The sequence below is a fragment of the Chenopodium album genome, chromosome 7 (genome assembly GCF_948465745.1).
Source record: "Chenopodium album chromosome 7, dcCheAlbu1.1, whole genome shotgun sequence".
Lineage (NCBI taxonomy): Eukaryota > Viridiplantae > Streptophyta > Magnoliopsida > Caryophyllales > Amaranthaceae > Chenopodium > Chenopodium album.
In genome coordinates this window covers 67078240-67100349 of record NC_137840.1, presented here as the reverse complement: position 1 = coordinate 67100349, position 22110 = coordinate 67078240, and the positions used below count along the sequence as shown (strand labels likewise).

Here is a 22110-nt window from a genome sequence, read left to right as displayed (position 1 = left end):
AGGAACTAAACAATTGAGAACAAATTATCCTTTTGCAAGTATCAACTATATGATGCATTGGATGGATCCTTTATATATATGCTCTATTCAGTACAATATCAACTACCAATTAATTTTATTGTTATGTTGGCAATTGAGCTGATCAATGAGCCACTAGCGCCTGCTATGACTTTGGACACCTTGAAGAACTACCATCAGCAAGGATATGATACAATGCGCAAGTACTCTAGCCTTTAAGCCCGTATGTTATATAAGAAGTTGCTTGCACGCTAATACACAATGCAGAGATACGTGTATTGTGGTACGTATCACACACGCCAATTAATTATCATCAATAGCAAGTAACGTATGTAGTTCAGTAACACCTAATAAATTTGGGTAAATTTTACACTAATCATCTGATCATGTTCATTTAAATGCAGGAGAATGGGGTGCTGAGTGGGAGGTGAATGGAGCAACAAAAGAGGATTATATAAACTCCACAAATGCACAACTTCAAGTGAATGGTCATGCAACCTTTGAATGGAATTACAAGAATGTGAACAACTAACCATTAGAATGTGATGGAAGTATAGTTGGCTGAAGAATAAAAAAAAAATCTAAAAAAGCAAAAGTGAGTAGAGTGGGCAATGGAGAATATAAAAAAAAATATTAAAATATGATATGAGGGGATTACCAGTGAAGAGGAACGAGTAAAATAATACTAAACGTTTCCAAAAAAAGATTATGGAGCAAGCAATAAATACGGCCACAAAATAAAAGCGGATCAAGAAATAAAATACAGCCACAAAAAAGGAATTATATACTTTTTTTTTTTTTTTTTTTTTTTTTTTTTTTTTTTTTTTTTGTAAATTTTGACCTCAAATCGGATTCAAAGAGCCCCTAACACCTCTAAAATATGTTTTTGACAAGAAAATCGAAGAAATTTTTTTTAAACATTTGATTTAACGGTATTTTTAACTGAAATTGTTAAATGGTGATGAAATCTAACATTTTGTTTTTTTAATGGTATTTAAAAATATAAAGTGAGTTATTTGTGGTTGGTAAAATACAAAATTTCCTTACTAATATTTCATTGAAATGTTTATAACAAACCTTAATGCGGGCAATCAAATGATGATTAGAAAAAGTTCAACTTCACAATACCATATTATTTCTTGGCTAATTGCGTGTTGTCAATTAATTCCTTCTAATTGTCTTACTTCATACGGAGTACTCCGTATACTCTTACAGTATAAATGTGCATACGGCATACCCTTTGAAATCATAATCAAATACAACTAGAATATTTCATCTGTAAAAATAAATACAGGCTAAGGATTTAATGAAGATTATTGGTGCTAAATCTGACTTTTTATGTTCATTGTTAGTAGGAATATGTTGCATACAAAGCTTGATAATAGGGTGTGAAGGTGGGAGGGCTAACAGAAGTCTTGCCGTAAACCCGGGTTTTAAAGTAAAGGCAGTTAATCTTGGAGGATGGCTTGTTACTGAAGGATGGATTAAACCTTCTCTTTTTGATGGCATTCCTAACAATGACTTGCTGGTTTGTATTTCTCTCACTCTCTTTTTTATGGCATTCCTAGCAAAGATAGCTTTTATTTTGGGCGGGATTTGTAGTTAGGGATTAGTAATTAAAAATTGATAGTGGAATTAGAAATTGATAGTGGGAATTAATTAGAGAATGTCGAATCAAGAAATAGAAATTGTGTTTAGAAATTAGAATTTAGAATGTAGGAATTGATAGTGGGAATTAGATAAAAAAAAAATTAGAGATGTAGGATTTAGAGTGATTTTGGCTCCGATACCATGTCACGAAATAATTTTCCGTAGTTTTCATTGGAGTATAGCGACCAAATATATATACAACCTAACAAAGAGATTAGGGCTCATGAGATAGACCCGATAATTATACACTATACACAATAATAGGCCCTAACAGTAATCGAGCATTGCATTTTAGCTTAATACTTTTGCCAACTATACTAAAATCCCGTCAAAAAAAAAAAAAAAAATAATAAAAAATAAAAAATTCTATGCCGGAGTTACTCAACAAATTTATTAGGCATTTAAACTTAAAACATTTTATGCTCATTCTATATTGGATTCCATTTGTGAGGCCTTATGTTATTGGGCTTTTTTGCATACCTTAATAGCCGGCCCTAGTTATATTTTTTTTGGGCTTTCATAATTTTATTAAGTTTTTTTCCTTTGGAAAATTCGGAACATGTAGAATGTGTTACATTTGGTCCTTTATGAATACGATAAACCCATTATATTAGCACTTTACTTGTTTGGTTAAAGTTTAACTTGGGGCTTATTTTTGTAGCTTGCTAAATAAGCCATGATTGGGCAATTCTTGAACGGAAAAATAAGGCATCAAGTGAGAATGAATCAAAAATATTCAGTAGGATACTCAAAACTAGAGGTGTGTTAAAAGCACACCCGATTCGACCTGATCCGAAAAATATCCGATTCAGATTTGAACTCGCGTGGACATAGTAATTTAGGGCCTGTTTTAATAGACTGAAATCAAATGAACTGAACTGAGCTGAACTGAACTGAACTGAACTGGACTGAAATAAATATTTTATAAGAGAAGGAAATTAGGAGCTGAACTGAACTGAACTGAACTGAGCTGAGCTGAGCTGAGCTGAACTGAACTGAACTGAAAATAAACGTATGAGATCAGACCCTTAGTATGACTTAATTTTAAAAATTGACCCGACCCGACCATATCAAACCCGATCCAATCATCCGAATTGACACCGCTACTCAAAATAAAAAGTTATTAGTTTGTTTTTATGCCAAGCTATTGAATAATAAATAGAAGTATATTATTTATTAACTAAAGACAATTAATTTGTTAAGTAGTTAAAATTATACAGGATGGTTCACAAATTCAGCTAAAATCAGTGACAATTGGCAAGTATGTATGTGCTGAGAATGGTGGAGGGAGCATCTTAGTTGCTAACAGAACCTCTGCATCAGGTTGGGAAACCTTTAAGGTAAGCTAAACCATCCAAACATTAGCTTAGTTTAATTTCTTGCAAAATCTTAATATAATACTATTGTAAGGTGTAACAATTTTTTTGTTTGTAGATATGGAGAATTGACGAAAATACCTTCAATTTCCGGGTGTTCAGCAATCAGTTCGCAGGACTGCAGGCTGGTGGAAGAAGAGGCTCTGCAGTAGTTACAAAAGCTAGTACCCCTGGAGACTCTGAAACATTTAAGATTGTTAGAAATTCTAATGACAAAAACCGTATTCGAATTCAAGCTCCTAATGGTCGATTTCTTCAGGTTCGACTCTTACAACAGTAGTCGTTTGAAAAATAACTACCACATTACTTTAGTGATATACAATATGATTGGTTTATTTTTTCACCTTATAAAATGGTCACAATTAATACTTTTATTTTTTCTCAAAAAAAATTAATACTCTTATTTTATCTACAATGCAAATATATTTTTTGAAATTTTCAATCCAACATAAAATAATTGTTTTTCTAGAACCTATAAAATAAGAATAAAAATTACATAAATGAAACTAAAAAATTGATAAATAAAAAAAAGTTGATAAAACTATGCAGATTATGCAGGGGATGGTGGATGGGGAGATGATAACCCATCTGTTTTTGTGATGACTATAATTGGAACCTTAGGAGGCGAATTCCAAATCACTAATGGTTATGGCCCTGAAAAAGCCCCGGAGGTTATGAGGGTAAGCAACATATATATTCACGAAAACAAAGAATTAAATTTGTAACTGATAAATTTTGAGAGAATATAAAATGTGGCCTATAGACAACCAAAACAAGGAGTAGAGTTCGGTTCACAAATAAAGTTAAAAGGAGGTTCCATACTAAAGCCAATTGATGATAATAGAATTATAGGAGTACGTAACTCCTCTATCTTATAAAGTGGAATCGTCTTTCCTCTTTATCTAATTTGGGACACTTATAAGTGGGTTTTAATTGATTTTATCAATAACTTTTTGATATAAATATGAAAATATTCATTGTAACAGAATCACTGCAACACGTACATTGTTGAGGATGATTTTAGGTTCATGTCTCAGAATGGACTCAACGCCGTCAGAATTCCCGTGGGATGGTGGATAGCCAGTGACCCGACCCCCCCTAAGCCTTTCGTGGGAGGATCGTTGCAAGCCTTGGACAATGCCTTCACTTGGGCACAGTATGTTTTTCATTATTATTATTATTATTATTATTATTATTAAATAGTGCTGATTACAAGGACTTTTGTATGTTTTTGAATTAAGGGACTTGTTATTGTTTTGTGTGTATGTTATATTTGCAGAAAATATGGTATTCAAGTTATAGTTAACCTACACGCAGCACCCGGGTCACAAAATGGGAATGACCACAGCGGAACTAGAGATGGATCTCTTGAATGGGGAAAAACTGATGCGACTGTACAACAGAGTGTTGCTGTCATTGACTTCTTAGCTTCCAGGTGCTTGATAAGAATTAATAATGACAACTCTTATCTTTCTGAAATTGAGCCATTTAGAACAAGCACAAGAGCAAAATAACACTCCTCTTGGCTTGCTCATGAGCATTTTCGGTGATCATATTTTTATCCTACCAATGATCAAATAAATCTTTGCACCATTCTCTCTCCTACTTTTTCAATGCCCCACTAACATTTCTCTTTCTATACGTACATCAACATATTCATATTTAATTATCTTTTGTTTAATGGAGTTATACTACTACTTCCTCCGTTCTTTATTACTTGACCCAGGGCCGTCTTAATCATTTTGGGGGCCCTGTTCTAAACTTAGAAATTGGGCCCTAAAATTTTTTTTTAACGAAATTATCATATAACAACATATTAAAAAGAAGCCAAAAAACACAAAGTACTTTATTTAAATTGTAAATAATATGATTAATATCAAAATACAATCTTAATTATTAAAAGATCAAACTATTTAAATAGAGCTATTCTTCTAGCATTTCTTGAAGCAAATTCATCAACCATATCTTCATATTCCACCTTCTCCAAAAGATCATTTTCAATTGCTAACAACGCCAATCCATTAAGCCTTTCTTGTAACATGGTAGACCGCAAATAAGATTTCAACAACTTCAATTTTGAAAAACTTCTTTCTGCAGAAGCAACTGTCACAGGAATAGTCAATAAGATCCTATAAGCAATACTAGCATTCGGAAAACAATCTACATCATTCAAAAAAGATAATATATCAATAGCTCCCATCTTTTTTGTTGGCATTGATGGAAAAATATCTCTTAATAGCTTAAACTCCACATAGAGTTCATTTCCATCAATATCAGATTGCCCATTATGTCTTAATGCTTGCTCAAAATGACTACAACATGACTTCAAAGATGCATCATCTAATGATTCTAACTTTTCAGAAGTAAACATGAAACCAAATATACTTTCATACTCTTGATATTGCTCAAATCTTTTATTAAGAGAAACAATAGCCTGATCAACAAGGATAAGAAAATAGTTTACTCTAAAAGATTCTTCCCCTGATAACTCAACAGAAGGGGTATCTAAATTCTCATCAAATTGTTTTTTTCTTTTAATAACACGCCTTTGAGGAAATATTGGATCGATATTCAATTCGATAGCAATTTCTTTAGCATCATTCAAGGCACTATAAAATCCAGCATCTCTATACTTTTCAAAATATGAAATCAACTCCTTTATTTTTTCCATAGCAACATCAATAACCATATCATTTGATTGCAAAAGCTTGCTAACCATATTAATTGCAGACAATATCTCAAACCATATAATAATTGACATTAAAAACTGAAAATCACCTAGCTCATTTGTTGCCAAAGATTTAGCTTCACTACTTAGTTTAGAATCAAGGGGATCATTCTCTGACACTTCAAGTAAAGCTTCTCTAAAATCTGACATTTGACATTTTATAGCTCTGACACTATCTATACGACTCTCCCAACGAGTGGATGACAATGATTTCGGAGTTAACACTTTTACATTATCTTTCAAAATTTGCCATCTCTTAGTAGAATTAGCAAAAATGGTATATATGCGTTGTATAACTCCAAAAAAATCCTTAGCTTTATTGCAAGAGTAAGCCATATCACACAATGTTAAATTAAGACTATGACAACCACAAGGAGTATAAAAGGCTCTTGGATTTATATCTAAAAGTTTCTTTTGTACACCTTGATGTTTTCCTTTCATATTTGATCCATTGTCATATCCTTGTCCCCGTACATCAAATATGTCAAGACCAAGATTTTTCAATTCTTTTTGTATAACATCAAAAAGCCCCTGACCAGTTGTATCATTCACATTTAAGAATCCTAAAAAAGATTCTTCAACAGTAACTGAATATCTAGAGACATCCACATATCTTATTATTAAAGACATTTGCTCTTGGTGACTAATATCAGGAGTACAATCAAGTATCACTGAGAAATACTTTGCTCGCTTGATTTTTTTTAAGATTTCATTTTTAATTGCAGAAGCAAGCAAAATTATTAACTCGTTTTGGATGTTATGCCCAAGGTAATGAAAGTGTAAATTATCATTTGTGATACGTCTAACATGCTCTTGGATAATTGGATCAAACTCTGCTAACATTTCAATCAAGCCCAAAAAATTGCCATTGCTATTTTGATATAATTTCTCGTTAGAACCACGAAAGGCCAAACTATGTTTAGCAAGGAATTTCACAATTGAAACAATTCTTTTTAAAACATTTTTCCAGTGATCCTTTTCCTTCTCAATTAGTCTTTGAGTCGTTTTATCAATAGTTTCATTCTTTTTGAGCCTTAGACGCAACTCATACCAAGTTGTCATATTCTTAACATGTTCAATACCGGTTTCATGCTCTTTAAGTCTCTCACCAATATGTGACCAATCACTAAAACCATCATTAGTTAATTGACCTCTACCAATTCCTTTTTTGAAAATTTTACAACAAAAACAAAATACTCTATCAAGTTCTTTTGAATAAACAAGCCAATCTCGATCACATTTCTCTCCATTAGATAAAACTCTAGTATATAAATTAGCCATAAAGCGTCTAGAAAATTTATCTTTAGGACCCTTTACAATAGAATGGTCTCTTTTAGGGCCTTTCGTCACTACTAAATCAATCATTTTCGATTCAAGAGCATCCCAATTTCTTGGATCAAATATATCAAAAGAGTAATCAAATTGGGTTGGTTGCTCTTCATTATTATTTCCATTTTCATCAGTATCATGCTCTTCATCATCATCCAAATTATTCAAATTATCATTTTCAGTGGGCACATCAAAATCAACACTATTAACATTCTCAGTAAGAACATTTTCAGGAATTTCAGCATTAACATCATCAACATTCTCAGGAATTTCAGTATTAACATCATCAACATCATCAACATTCTCAGGAATTTCAGCATTAACATCATCAACATCTTGATTTTCAACAGAAATTTGTGGTTCTTTTATTAGAAATTTGTGAAGGGATCCTCTTAGAGATTGAGTTAACTCTTCATTTTTTTTCTTTTTCATACGTTTATCATGACCACAGACATACTTTCTTTTGGGAGGCATAATTAAAATATAAAAATAAAATTTTAACAGTACTTTTTTTTGAAGACAAAAAAAAAAAAAAAAAATTGCAAAAAACAAACAATCTGATAATCGAACAAACAATACTAATTATACAATCAAAATTAATAGTACTTACTAAATACTAAATACTAACAATCAAACAATACAATTAATCTAATAAATACTAATTAAACAAACAATCAAACAACTCACCCAAAAAACAATAAATTATACAATTAATCTAATAATTAAAATTGCAAAAGGATAGAAACAACCTGATAATTGATCCACTTGCCATTGATATATGATAATTTAGTAATTTTTGTGCTACTGTGGATACACAACCGCAAGGACAGCAACGAACTCGCACAACCGATTGCCGATTCACGATTTGCCGCAACCCCCTTGGCTTTGAATCTCTGATCTTCTTGTTAACCAATTTCTTAATTGTTTTTTTATTTGTTAAATGTAATTTGAGTACGAAGAACACAAGTAATTGAAAAAGATTGAAGATTGAAATGGAATTTATAAGGGGTAAAAAATTTTACCGTTTGATAAACGAAAATTAAGGGGTTTAATTGTGGAATACACGAAATTAATATCTCCATTGAAAGCAATTCGAGATTTGAGGAAAAATTCTTCATACCCGTTGTAATTTTTTTGAAACCAAAATGTCAAATTTGGAAAATTAAAAATTTGGGGGTAAAACAATAAAATTAATTGACAAAATAGGAAGGATTCAAAGAATCAAAGAAAGGAAATTAAAGAAAATTTCAGAAATTTTGGGAAGTTGGGGCTATTTTGATGGAGCTAATTACCAAGGAAGGAGATGAAGAATCTAGAGAAGTGGGGAGTAAATGGAGGAAGTGAGGAACAGCTGTATTCACGTGAGGAGTATGAGTTGCTGACTTTTTTTTTTTTTTTTTTTTTTTTTTTTTTTTTTTTTTTTTTTAACTTAAAGCTTGGACTCCAAAATTTTGGGCCCTCCCAATTTGGGGGCCCTGTGCTAAGGGCCTGTTTGCACAGGTCCTTAGCCGGGCCTGACTTGACCCGTTTTGACTTTTATACTATTCACCACCCGACCACCCTTCCTTTGACCGTCTTTTGTGAATAATATATAAAAAAAATATATATTCATGTATGATCTTTTTGGATCCGTCTCAATAAGTATTATCATAATATATAACTTTTATAATTTTTACTTGTGGAGAATTTAAGTTATTAATCGTTAAAGTTTTGCATTGACAAGCGTGATAAAATAAACAGGTCAAGTAAAAAAGAACTGTGGAAGTATAACTTACATTTTTGAAACACTTAAAATGTAATTATATTGAAACAATTATGTAAATAATATATAGCAAAATTATGTAACGAAAAATTAACCGATCAATCAGCCACTTAAGAAAAACTCATTTATTATATTATTGGTTTTGCTCATGACCATATTTGGAAATGCTCATTGATGTACGTAGTAGCTTATTTTTGGTTTTTGCCCATAATTTTTTTCTCACAAGCATTTTTTTTGTTTTTTTTTTTTTTTTTTGCTCATTGTAGTCAATGCTCTTAAATCCTTTTTTTAAAATATAACTTTTGTAGTCTTTGTTTGTGTAAGTACAGGGAAACATGCATCTAATATAAAACACCACCATTGTATATGTTGATGTAATTTTGCACATTTACAATCAATCTTTATTTTAGAAAAATCCCCTCAGTTGTCAATAAACATTTCTCAGACCTGATAATATATACTAACTAGATTAAACCCCGTGCAATACACGGTTGTTAAATAATTCTAATGACAATAAATTTTACCAAAAATAATGGATATAAATATTATAAATAGACTTAGTAGTAAAAAGTATGAAGTATTTAAGGACATTTATTTTAGATTTTATACAAACTAAAAGTCATAATTTAATTACAATAAGCTTTTTTTAGTAAGTGTTTTGGAGGGAAAACTTTTTATAATATTTTGCCAAGTGTTTTCTAAGTTTCGCCTTTAGTATAATGTAATTGATTGATGATTGATTGATGTTATTTTGAGTGCAGATATGCAAAACGGTCTAACCTATTAGCAATAGAGCTAATCAACGAGCCTATAGCGCCTGCTGTAACTTTGGAGACCTTGAAGAACTACTATAAGCAAGGATATGATACAGTCCGAAAGTACTCTTCAAACGCGTACGTTATAATGTCCAATCGATTAGGACCTATAGATCCAAGGGAGTTGTTTCCACTTACTAGAGGATTGCAGTTAACTGTAATTGATGTCCATTATTACAACCTCTACTCTAGCATGTTCGATAACATGAGTGTCCAACAAAACATCGACTACATCTACAACAACAGGGCTTCAGATTTGGGTTATGTTACAACCTCTGATGGCCCCCTTACTTTTGTTGGTAAGTACTTACCAGTATAATACTATAATAGCCAACTTATTGTTAGTCGGGACCAATATGATTTTATTCACTTTTTACTCTTTTATTTTCTATAAACATTGTCAAAAATAAATTGACCTTCATAAGATATATATTTTCCCAAAATGAGTTATAACTTGTTGGTTTTAGATTCAAATTAACCGGTTGTTTAGGTTAAGTATGTCACGATGTGTCATAATATGATTGATTCATTTTAAAATTTTAATTAAAAGTATTTTTATTTAAAAAAAAAAATCCGCCTCCCCCACCATAGAACATCCCCCGTGTCATAATAAGGGCTTGTTCACATTTACTGAACCGAGCTGAAATAAATTGAACTGAACTAATTGAAGCTGAACAGAAATAAATAGAAATGAACTGAACTAAATTGAGCTGAAATTAAGTTAAAGTGAACAAGCCTTTACTTTGAGGAAATCCAAGTTAATATCTGATAGAAACAAGGGATGTTTATATCAGGGTAAATTTGTCTTTTCGCGTGTAAAAGTAAGGGTAATGTTGTCAACATTTATTGGACGGTCTTATGCTGTTACATGGGCGTTAAGAGGAGAAAGGTAACCATGGTTAGTTGTTGTCTCAGCCTCTCCTACATACCCAGTTGATTTCTTTCAGCGACAGTGCGACACGTAGCGTCTTCTTCTTCAATTTGACTGTACTTTCTTCAATTCAGGGTAAATTTTTGTTTTTCAATTTTAATAATATTTTTCATAAAATCATCTACAAATAATAATTCATCACAACCTCTAAAATCACTTTTTTCTCTCTCCTTGCGGCTGCCATAGTACTCCATTGAAGCAGCCTTGAGTTTTCTCTCTCTCTCCTCGCCATAGTACCCCATTGAAGCATCTTTTGAGTTTCCTCCCCACCATCGAATTTTGTCAAATACCCAGTTAATTATCGAATTTCAGTTTCACAATTTAGTATTAGTCGTTGATCATAGAATTTCAATTTCTCAATCTAACAACTTCAATGGAGGAGGGAAATCACAAGAAAACGAAAAACGCCTATCCTTTAGGGTAAACCATACCCTTAATTTCTCCCGTATTCTTAGGGTTTTCGTTAAATATAGCGTCAAAGCCGGGAATTGGCCGTCGGAAAAGACGGGTTAAGGTTGGTGTTAGTTGTGGTTATGGACCTTTAGCTTGGAATTTCAATGACGAATTACTTGCTTCTGGCCTTCCTTCCCTTTTCAAAGGAGGTGCTGGTTGTGGTGCTTGCTTTAAGGTTTGCCTCCTTGTTAAAGTTGCTCGTGTTTCATGGTGCAATGGTGGGTACTTGTGAGGGAGGAGAGAGAAATTCAATGGAAAGTTAAAGAAGAAGACACAACTCACCCTCAGTTACCTTGGATTAAGCTTGGTTAATGTAGACGGAAGGTACACTAACGGAGTGAAGTGCACTTTTTGAATCAAAAGTGCTGGACGTCAGAACTTTTGTGGGACAAAATAATATTTTATTGCTCAGCGCGAAAATCAACACCATTTATTTACAAATCTGCCACGGAGATAAACAATTGTTGTTTCTAACGGATATCAACCTGGGCCTGCTCCTTTACTTTAAGATAAATGGGTAAATACCCAAATTAAATGAATGAAAAGTTGTTGATGGATCGGATTTTATGTGGATAGTGCTCTATTCCACATGTTGACCATCTACTACCGGCTTAACATATATAAAGATATTTATCAAATAATTTTAATAAAAAATATGAAACATGCAAGAAGAATACTTTTATATATATATATATATATATACTATGAATTATTCTTTAAACAATATGTGGTCATATTATCCTTTTTATTAAAAATTATTTTAAGCACGTATTTGAACTATTTTAAGAAAATACTCTTTAAAAGACAACTTAATTTTATTTAATCAGAATGTTAACTTATTTTGAGCTAATTACATAAAAAATTGGCTTATTCTTGACACAAATTTTCCTTTTTTTTATTTTATTTTATTTTATAATACTACTTACTATAATAAATTTTTCCCTCCAAAAAAAAAAAGACGTATACAACAAGTTAATTGCACGCTGGTAAGTAGTTTAGTACTCCGTAATACTTAATTAATTTTCGTAAATTTGATACTACTAGGAATTCCACACAATGTGATGAGTCCTTTGGAAAGAGTGTTTTCAACTCATCATAATGTCCTATGCCTATTTGCATAACATTTTATTTTAAATATTTACATATAAGCAATATATGTGTTGGATCTTGTATAAAGAACCTGTTGAAATATGTCTTGAATTTGGGTTTAGCGAGCTATAGCTCGAGAGGTAGCTCGGTAGTTTCGGAAGCATATGGAGTTGCAACGAAATTGGAGCTATAGCTCCTATGCGAGTGAGCTATAGCTCACAAAGACATATTGGTTCGACTAGGCCGAGCGATAGCTCGCTCGGTAGCTCGCGAAGGTCGAAGGTGAGATAGGGGCCGAGCGATAGCTCGCTCGACCATGAGCGATAGCTCGACTGGGGTCCGAGCGATAGCTCGCTCGATGGTGAGCGAGAGCTCTCCGTTTGTGCACGGTGGAACCCACACGATTTATTAGGGTTTCATGGGTCGTTTTTATGCACTTATCTATCTTATTTGGGGAAGCTATATATATTCCTAGTTAGGGTTTATTCATAGCTTAGTCTATTATTGATAATTGACATTATCAATCTGTAATTTCCTCGAGATCAATAAAGCTTTTCTCTCGCCTGCCCGTGGACGTAGCCAACACATTGTTGGTGAACCACGTAAATCTGTGTGTGCTATTTATTTGTTTTGCATTAATTAATTTGTTCTTTCTCCCATCCGTTATAACAATTGGTATCAAGAGCTTAATTAGGTTCGATTTGAGTGGGAGAGATGTCTGGTATGAATGTGAAAATTGATAAATTCGCGGGGAGGAATAGTTTTAGTTTATGGTAGATCAAGATGCGGGCGTTGTTGAAACAACAAGGGTTATGGGCACCATTGGCAAAGAAGTCATCGGATGGCGCTGAGACACCATCGACAAAGAAGTCACCGGGTCCGGATACCGCTGAGATGGCCATTCTGGAGGAGAAGGCACATTCAACGATCATGTTGTGTCTTGCAGACGATATCATTACCGAGGTTGCGGAGGAGGAAACTGCATCAGGTCTGTGGTTGAAATTGGAGAGTTTGTACATGACAAAGTCTCTAACAAACAAGTTGCTATTGAAGCAACGTCTGTTCATTCTGCGAATGAATGAAGGTACACCTCTTAGAGATCGCCTAGATCAATTAAATACGATTTTGCTAGATTTACGTAATATTGATGTTAAGGTTGATGATGAGGATGCTGCTTTAATTCTGTTAGTTTCTTTACCTTTGTCGTATGAGAATTTTGTGCAATCTTTTATTGTTGGTAAAGATATTGTGTCCCTAGAAGAGGTTAGATCATCTCTTCATACTATGAATTACGCCATAAGGCATCTGGTAGTACAGGTACAAACAATCAAGCCTCTGGATTAATGGCCAGTGGTGGAAAAGGACATGGAAATTCCGGGAAGAAGAAGGCTAAGAAACCCGGAAATTCCAAAGGGGGTACTAAGCAAACTGATGTCTGTAATTACTGTAAAGAGAAGGGGCATTGGAAGAGAGAATGTCCCAAGAAGAAACAGCAGGATAAATCTGTATCTGCTGCTTTAGCAGAAGAGGATTCGAATTCTGAGTATGACATTGCTTTAGTTGCGGGTGAACATACATATCACAATGATGTGTGGGTTCTTGATTCTGGGGCATCGTATCATATATGTCCACGTAGGGAGTGGTTTACTACCTATGAGCAGGTAGATGGAGGAAATGACTAATAGTGCAGTGTGCAAGGCAATTGGGATTGGCTCTATCAAGATCCGGACACATGATGGTACGTTTCACATATTGAACGATGTCAGACATGTTCCACAAATGACTAAGAATCTGATTTCACTTAGTGCACTAGACAATAAGGGTTTCAGTTTCAGGGGTAAAGGTGGAGTTCTGAATGTCTGCAAGGGTTCGGATGTGATTCTAAAGGGTGTCAAGCGTGGTACTTTGTATTTCCTATAGGGCTCCACTTTATCACGTTCGGTTGATGTTGCTTCATCTGAGGTTCAGAAGGATGATATGACCAAGTTATGGCACATAAGGCTTGGGCATATGAGTGAGAGAGGAATGCAAATCCTCTCCAAGGCTGATCTTCTAGATGGCCACAAGGTCACAAACCTTGATTTTTGTGAGCATTGTGTCTTTGGGAAACTACATCGCAGTAAGTTCCCCAAAGGCATTCATAGAACTAAAGGTATTCTTGATTATATCCACTCCGATTGTTGGGGTCCACTACTAGAAAAAGGGTCAATTCCGACGGAATGGTTCCGACGGACATGAAAATCCGTCGGAAAACACTTAATTTCCGACGGATCTGGAATTTCCGTCGGAAATTTACGATGGAAATTAAAATCCGTCGGAAATTAAGTGTTTTCCGACGGATTTTTTTCCGTAGGAAACTTCTGACGGATTTTTCGGTCGGAAATTAAAGTTTCCGACGGAATTTTGTTTTTTTTTTAAAAAAAAAAAAAAAAAACAAAACAAAAAAACTGAAACCCTAATTTAAACCGCCCCTTTACCCTTACCCCTTCATTTCTCTCTCCTCCCTCATTCCCTGTTCTCCTTCTCTCTCCTTCTCCGCCCCTTTTTTCTTCCTCCTTCTTCCTCCGCCCCTTCTTCTTCCTTCCTGTTCTTCCTCCTTCCTCCTCTTCTTCGCCCCTTTTTCTTCTCCCTTTCCCCTTTCTTTTTTCTTTGTTCTAATTAATTTTTCGGTTTTTCGCCCCCTTTTCTTCTCCCTAATTAATTTTTGGCAACAAAAACCCAAAATTTACACTAATTCGTGAAGCCCTAATTAATTTTTTGAACAAAAGTAAGGTTTTTCATGTCAAATTCGACCATGAAAACTCTAGATCTAGAGTTTTCATGGTCGAATTTGACCTTTAAAACCCAAATTCGAGCCATTTTCGTGGTTTTGTTGGTGAAATTCAAGGTTTGTACTTTTTTTATTTATTTTTGGTTGATTGGGGTGGCGGTAGTTTATTTATTTATTTATTTATTATTTTTTTACGGTTGTTGGGTGTTCGGTGTGGTTGTGGTGGCTTGGTGCCATGGTGGTTTGGTTTTTGGTCAGATCTGGGTCGGTTAGCAGGGTACGTGGGTCGGTTTTAGGGTGAGGTGGGTTGGGATTTTTTCGGGTTTCTGGGTGTTGTACGTGTTGGGATTTTAATTTTTTTTTTTTTTTTTGTTTAATTTTTGGGTTGTGACAGTTTGTTTTGGTGGTGTTGGCGGCAGTGGTGGTTTTAGGTGGGTGGTGAGGTGGTTTTCTTAGCTAATTTGTGTGGGTAGGGGTTTTGATGGTGTGGGTCGTGTAACGGGACAGGTTAGGGGTTGGTGGTGGGGAGTTATTTGGTGGTTGGTGGTTATTTATACGCCGTGCCGTACTGGTGGCGCGGCTTTTTTTTTTTTTTTTAATTTCTTAAAACCAGTTTCCGACGGAATTTCCATCGGAAATTTCCGACCGAATTATAAATTTCGTCGGAAATTTTCGACGGATTTTCCTGGTGCTGAAAAACCTCTTTCGACGGAAAATTCCGTCGGAAATTCTGTCGGAAAAGTGTTTCCGACGGAATTTCCGTCGGAAGAAGACAAATTTCCTACAACAGCTTTTCTGACAACCGGTTACGATGGAATTCCGTCGGAAACAGGTTTTCCGACGGATTTTGGGGTGGTTCCGACAGAAATTTTCCGTCGGAAATGACCCTTTTTCTAGTAGTGGTCCTTCACGTGTTGAGTCATTGGGAGGTCACAGGTATTTTGTATCATTCATTGATGATTTTTCAAGGATGACTTGGGTGATCATATATAATGAGGTTTAAAAGTGAAGCTTTCAAGAAATTCAAGCAGTGGAAGGCGTTGGTGGAAAATCACACTGGGAAGAAGATCAAGAAGCTACGAACTGATAATGGTCTAGAATTTTGTTGGTCTGAGTTCAATGAGTTCTGCAAGAATGAGGGGATCGCTAGGCATCGTATCGTCAGAGATACACCACAGCAAAATGGTGTAGCAGAACGAATGAATCAGACACTTTTGGAGAGAGTTCGATGCATGCTCTCTAATGCTGGATTGACCAGAAAGTTTTGGGCAGAAGCCGTTAGTACGGCATGTTATCTGATCAAGCGTGGACCGCACTCTGGAATTAACCTCAAAACACCCTATGAGGTGTGGTCTGGTAAGCCTGCAGATTACTAAAAAATGAGAGCTTTTGGTTGCAATGTTTATTATCATGTTAATGAGGGTAAATTAGAGCCAAGGGCCAAAAAGGGAGTATTTATAGGGTATGGCGATGGGGTTAAAGGTTATAGGATTTGGTCTCCATCGGAAAGTAGAGTTATACTTAGTAGAAATGTAGTCTTTGATGAAAATTCTATGTTTAACTCTAATGTTCAGTCCATAGTTGTATCAGATAGTGGTAGTGTTGACAAACAGGTGGAGCAGCAAGTCACTCATGATGAGAGTGATCAGGTACAAGAAAAAGATGTTCAACACGAAAATACTGAAGCACCAGAATATCAACGCCAAAATTGAACAAGCCTAGTCTAGCGCTGGAACGTTCTAAAAGGGCGAATTTTGGAAAACCTCCTGACAGATTTGGTTTTGAAGATATGGTGGTTTATGCACTACAGGTTGCCGAAGAGGTGGATGTATATGAGCCATCTACCTACAAGGAAGCAGTTACATGTACAGAATCTACCCATTGGCTTGCTGCAATGGGAGATGAGATGGAGTCACTTCATAAGAATAAGACTTGGGATCTTGTTCCTAGGCCTTCAGGGAGAAAAATTGTTACTTGTAAATATATTTTCAAGAAAAAGCAGGGGATGACACCTGCGGAGGGGATAAAGTATAAGGCTCGAGTAGTTGCAAGAGGGTTCACACAAAGAGAGGGGATAGACTTCAATGAGATCGATCTTCTCACCTGTGGTCAGACACACTTCCATCAGGGTGCTACTAGCAATAGTTGCACATCAGGATTTGGAGCTTGAGCAACTAGATGTGAAAACAGCTTTTCTACATGGAGAGTTGGAAGAGGATATATACATGACCCAACCGGATGGTTTCCAAGTTCTAGAAAAAGAAGACCATGTTTGCAAGTTGAAGAAGTCCTTGTATGGGCTAAAGCAGTCTCCTAGACAATGGTACAAGAGGTTTGATAGCTACATGATGGAGCTAGGCTACAACAGGAATCCATATGATTGTTGTGTATACCATAACAAGTTGACAGATGGGTCTTACATCTACTTAGTTCTATATGTAGATGATATGTTGATAGCAGCGAAGAACAAGTCTGATATTCAGAAATTGAAGGGTCTTCTCAGTGCCGAGTTTGAAATGAAGGATTTGGGCACGGCTCGAAAGATATTGGGAATGGAGATTTATAGGGATAGGGCTCAAAAGAAACTTTTCTTATCGCAGAAAGGCTACATTGAGAAGATATTGTCGAAGTTTGGCATGTCAACAGCGAAGCCTATAGATACTCCAAGCGCGGCCAATTGTCACTTGTCGGTTGCTTTTGCACCAAAGTCTGCTGTAGGGAATAATTTCAAGCCTTTAAAATCCCACTAGCTTGAACCCCACTGTGATCATACACTAAAGTACGGTGGCGTCCAAAAGGGAAGAAGATAGAGCAAAAGAGTCGCCAACAAGTTTTTAAGGAACTTGTAAACCATCACGAGGTGAAGGTTACACCCCTTAACGATCCAAGAGATCGTCAACTCCATAAGGTCATGAACCAAATAAGGGTTCGGGGATGATGGTACAAATCCAACCTAAAAGAGATTGAACCTGCCCTAATAATAGGCCTCTACTTAATTCTGCTCGTATTCATGTGCGCTTTCTGACTAACATGCAATCAATAGATTTACCCTAAACCTGTTTAATCTATGTTGGTTGAATTTAATGCACAAATAAACTATTATTGGCGATCACTTGAATTATAATCACAATTAACCCTAACAAGATTATTAATTATCTTATTAAGCGTGATTACAAGTACCAAATTCCCTTTAAGCATGCAATAAAAGGTGTGATCAAACAATAAAGAATATAAAATATGATACATATCAAGCAACATAATAAATAATCAATATCATGAATAATAATTATAATAATAATAATATCAATCATAATCATGTTAAAGCATAGCAAGATCCTAGGCATGATACTAACAAGATTAATAACAAACCCTAGCATGTCACTAAACAATAAAAAATCAAATCATTAACCCTAACATGATACTAACATGAACAAATATTAGGAAGAATATAGGAAGCATCGTACTTTTAATCATACTTGATATTAAAGTTACCCTAGACATAATACTAGGAATTTATTGTTGTCACCCTAAACATCAAATTAAGGAAAACATCCTAACATGATACTAGGAATCAAAATAACAATCTAAGCATGATTTCTACATCATAATATCAATTAAACCATTAAAGTACTTACTTGGATGCCTCGTACCTCTTTCTAATAACAAAATACACGCGTTAGTAACTTCAAGGAAAATAATAATCAAACAATTAAATTAAATAATTGAAAGAGAGATTTGGGACCAAACCCTCAGAAATTAAAACCTTTCACGTCTAGGGCGAAGGCAACTTCGAATATGGCTAGATGTTTCTAAATCTAATGAATGCGGAATTTTGTATTAAAAAGCAAGAAAGAATATTTATTCTAACGAATGAATGAAAAGAATTGATGAATGAAAGAGAATTAAAAGAATTGATGAAGAATTGATGAACCTTCTTGATGAATGAATATTGATAATTGGTGAATGAAAACGGAGTTTATTAAAACTTAAGAATAAAGAGAATTGGTGAATGAAGAAGAGAACTGATGATTCTTGGTGATTGGTTTTTTCTGAAAACGGAGTTTTTGATACGATATTTATAGAGAAAATCATCTAAAAAAAGATAATTTAACAAAACAGAGTCTGAAGATCGAAAAACTACCTTGGCGCCAGCCCTGGCTAATTGGCGCCAGGACCAGTGGCTAGCGCCAGGCGCCAATGCTGGCGTCTGGCGCCAATCCCGATTCCAGGCGCCAAGGCCTGGGGTTGGACGCCAAACTGACTTTTAACACGTTTTCGAAAATCTGATAAATTTCCGTACTGGAAGATAAAATAATATAATTCCAATCGAAAATGCTTATTTGATCTTGATTAAAACTCTGAAGAGTCCTAATTGAATTAGGAATGAAAAGACCCTTCTAGAATGTTCTAGAAGACTAAAACCATTCCTAATTGCATTAGGAATGATAAATTATATTAGGCCCTCCCCTAGATCATAGGGCCGTACTTAAAGCTCAAACCAGGCCCAGTTTAGTAAATTAGCCATAATTTCCTCAATATTCATCGGAATTGGGCTTATAATATATCGTTGGAAAGGTCTTTGCAAACCCCATCCAACTACACCACTATTGGACCCATATCATGGACCAACCAAACTGGATTGGCTGTTTTTTTAAAAATAAAGTTTTCAAAAACAGGAAGAAGAGAAAAAGAAATAAAACTTTCCGCAACACTAGACCTTTCCACACTTTCGTTTCATTCGATTATGATTCGACGTGAAAGGCACTCATCACTGGGTTTGGTTTTGGGGAGACACAAATGGGTGTCTACATCTGCTGAGGAGAAGGAGTACATGTCTCGTGTTCCCTATGCTAGTGCAGTAGGGAGTTTGATGTATGCTATGGTTTGCACTAGGCCGGATCTTGCACAAGCAGTCAGTGTTGTTAGTAGGTTCATGATTGATCCTGGTAAGGAGCATTGGCAAGCAGTCAAGAGGATTTTTCGTTACCTAAGGGGTACATCTGATGTTGGTTTCATTTATGGTAATGATGTGGCATGTTTAGTTACAGGCTATTCGGATTCTGATTATGCGGGGGATGTTGATGGTAGAAGGTCTATGACTGGTTATGTGTTCACTCTTGGTGGTTCGGTTGTTAGTTGGAAAGCTACTTTGCAGCCTTCAGTGACTTTGTCTACTACTGAAGCAGAGTACATGGCCTTAACAGAAGCATCCAAAGAGGGAATCTGGTTAAAGGGACTAGTTAGTGATCTTGGTCTACATCATGATCAAGCTATAGTATATTGTGACAGTTTGAGTGCAATATGTTTGGCTAAGGATCAAGTGCATCATGAGAGAACTAAACACATTGATGTCGGGTATCATTTTCTACGAACTGAGACAAGAATTAAGGTGAAGAAGGTAGGTACTGCCGATAATCCTGCTGATATGTTCACCAAGCCGGTTTCGCGGAGTAAGTTTGAACACTGTTTGAACTTGCTCAATATTCGAGATTGTTAGTAGCCCTTAGGGGCTAATCTGGAGCTCTACGCGGCTAATCTGGAGTCCTACGGGGCTAATCTGGTCTAGTTGTCTTTCGGGACAAGTCTGGTTGCAGGGAGAGTCTGGGCATTGTGATCAATGCGTCTGGTTATCTAGTTTTGTGAGAGGATTCAAGTCAAGGTGGAGATTGGTATCAATTGTTGAAATATGCCTTGAATTTGGGTTTAGGAGCAGCGATCTATAGCTCGAGAGGTAGCTCGGTAGTTTCGGAAGCATATGGAGTTGCGATGAAATTGGAGCTATAGCTCCTATGCGAGTGAGCTATAGCTCACGAAGACATATTGGTTCGACTAGGCCGAGCGATAACTCGCTCGGTAGCTCGCGAAGGTCGAAGGTGAGATAGGGGCCGAGCGATAGCTCGCTCGACCATGAGCGATAGCTTGACTGGGGTCCGAGCGATAGCTCGCTCGATGGTGAGCGAGAGCTCTCCGTTTGTGCATGGTGGAACCCACACAATTTATTAGGGTTTCATGGGCCGTTTTTATGTACTTATCTATCTTATTTGGGGAAGCTATATATATTCCTAGTTAGGGTTGATTCATAGCTTAGTCTATTATTGATAATTGACATTATCAATTTGTAATCTGGAATTTCCTCAAGATCAATAAAGCTTTTCTCTCGCCTACCCGTGGACGTAGCCAACACATTGTTGGTGAACCACGTAAATCTGTGTGTGTGTTATTTATTTGTTTTGCATTAATTAATTTGTTCTTTCTCCCATCTGTTATAACAGAACCATACTAGATAATCAACTAATCATCTATTATGTTCATATTTGTTCATGTTGATGCAGGAGAATGGGCCGCCGAGTGGAGAGTGAATGGAGCAACAAAGGAGGATTATCAAAGATTTGCAAACACACAACTTCAAGTGTATGATCGTGCAACCTTCGGATGGGCTTACTGGACTTACAAGAATGTGAACCTTCATTGGAGTCTCAAGAGGATGATTGAAAATGGTTACATCACAATTACTAATAATTAGTATCGATTGACCTGGCCGTTCTTTTAAGCTCAATGCTTTGGTGGTGTTGTACGTACGCATCCGTGGAATTAAGACTTTAATTTGGTGATGTTGTAACAATAAATAAATTAAATAAATAAAATAATGAAACCTATGACCATTTTAATTTCCAAGTCATTAACCAATGAAAATAAGATACTAAGGGAAAATTAAGTGAATAACTTTGCTACTATTAGTTCCTATGGGATCTATCATTTATGTGGGTGTTGTACCACCTTATTTTGACCCTTATTGATGGTGCTAAACTTTGTATGTACTTTTGGCTGTCATGTTAAATAGTTTACTTACACTGTGATTGGATAAAAAAGGAGGAAGGAAAAGAAGGGGAGGGAGGTGAAGAGGAGGGGAGGGAAGAATGTTGAATTTTCCTTCCAAATCTCTCCATTGTTGGAGGGATCAATTTCCAACAATTTAATTTCTCCATTTCTCTCCCCTCCAATTCCCTTCCTTCCTCATCTGTTATCCAAATGGAAAATATTTTATCTCTCCATTTCCTTTCCTCGATCTCCTTTCTCTCCATTTCCTTCAATCCAAACAGTACACACCGTAATCTATTCAACATCTCCCTCTAACAAAATGAAAAAACAAATTTTTTTCTTCTAATTGTTAGTTTAAATTAGAAATCTC

At 35.4% G+C, this 22110-nt stretch overlaps 1 pseudogene; it reads left to right on the top strand.

Moving 5' to 3' along the window:
* The first annotated feature begins 279 nt into the window (after nt 1-279).
* Nucleotides 280-21444, top strand: LOC145640550 (putative glucan 1,3-beta-glucosidase A; annotated as a pseudogene).
* Nucleotides 21445-22110: the final 666 nt, after the last annotated feature.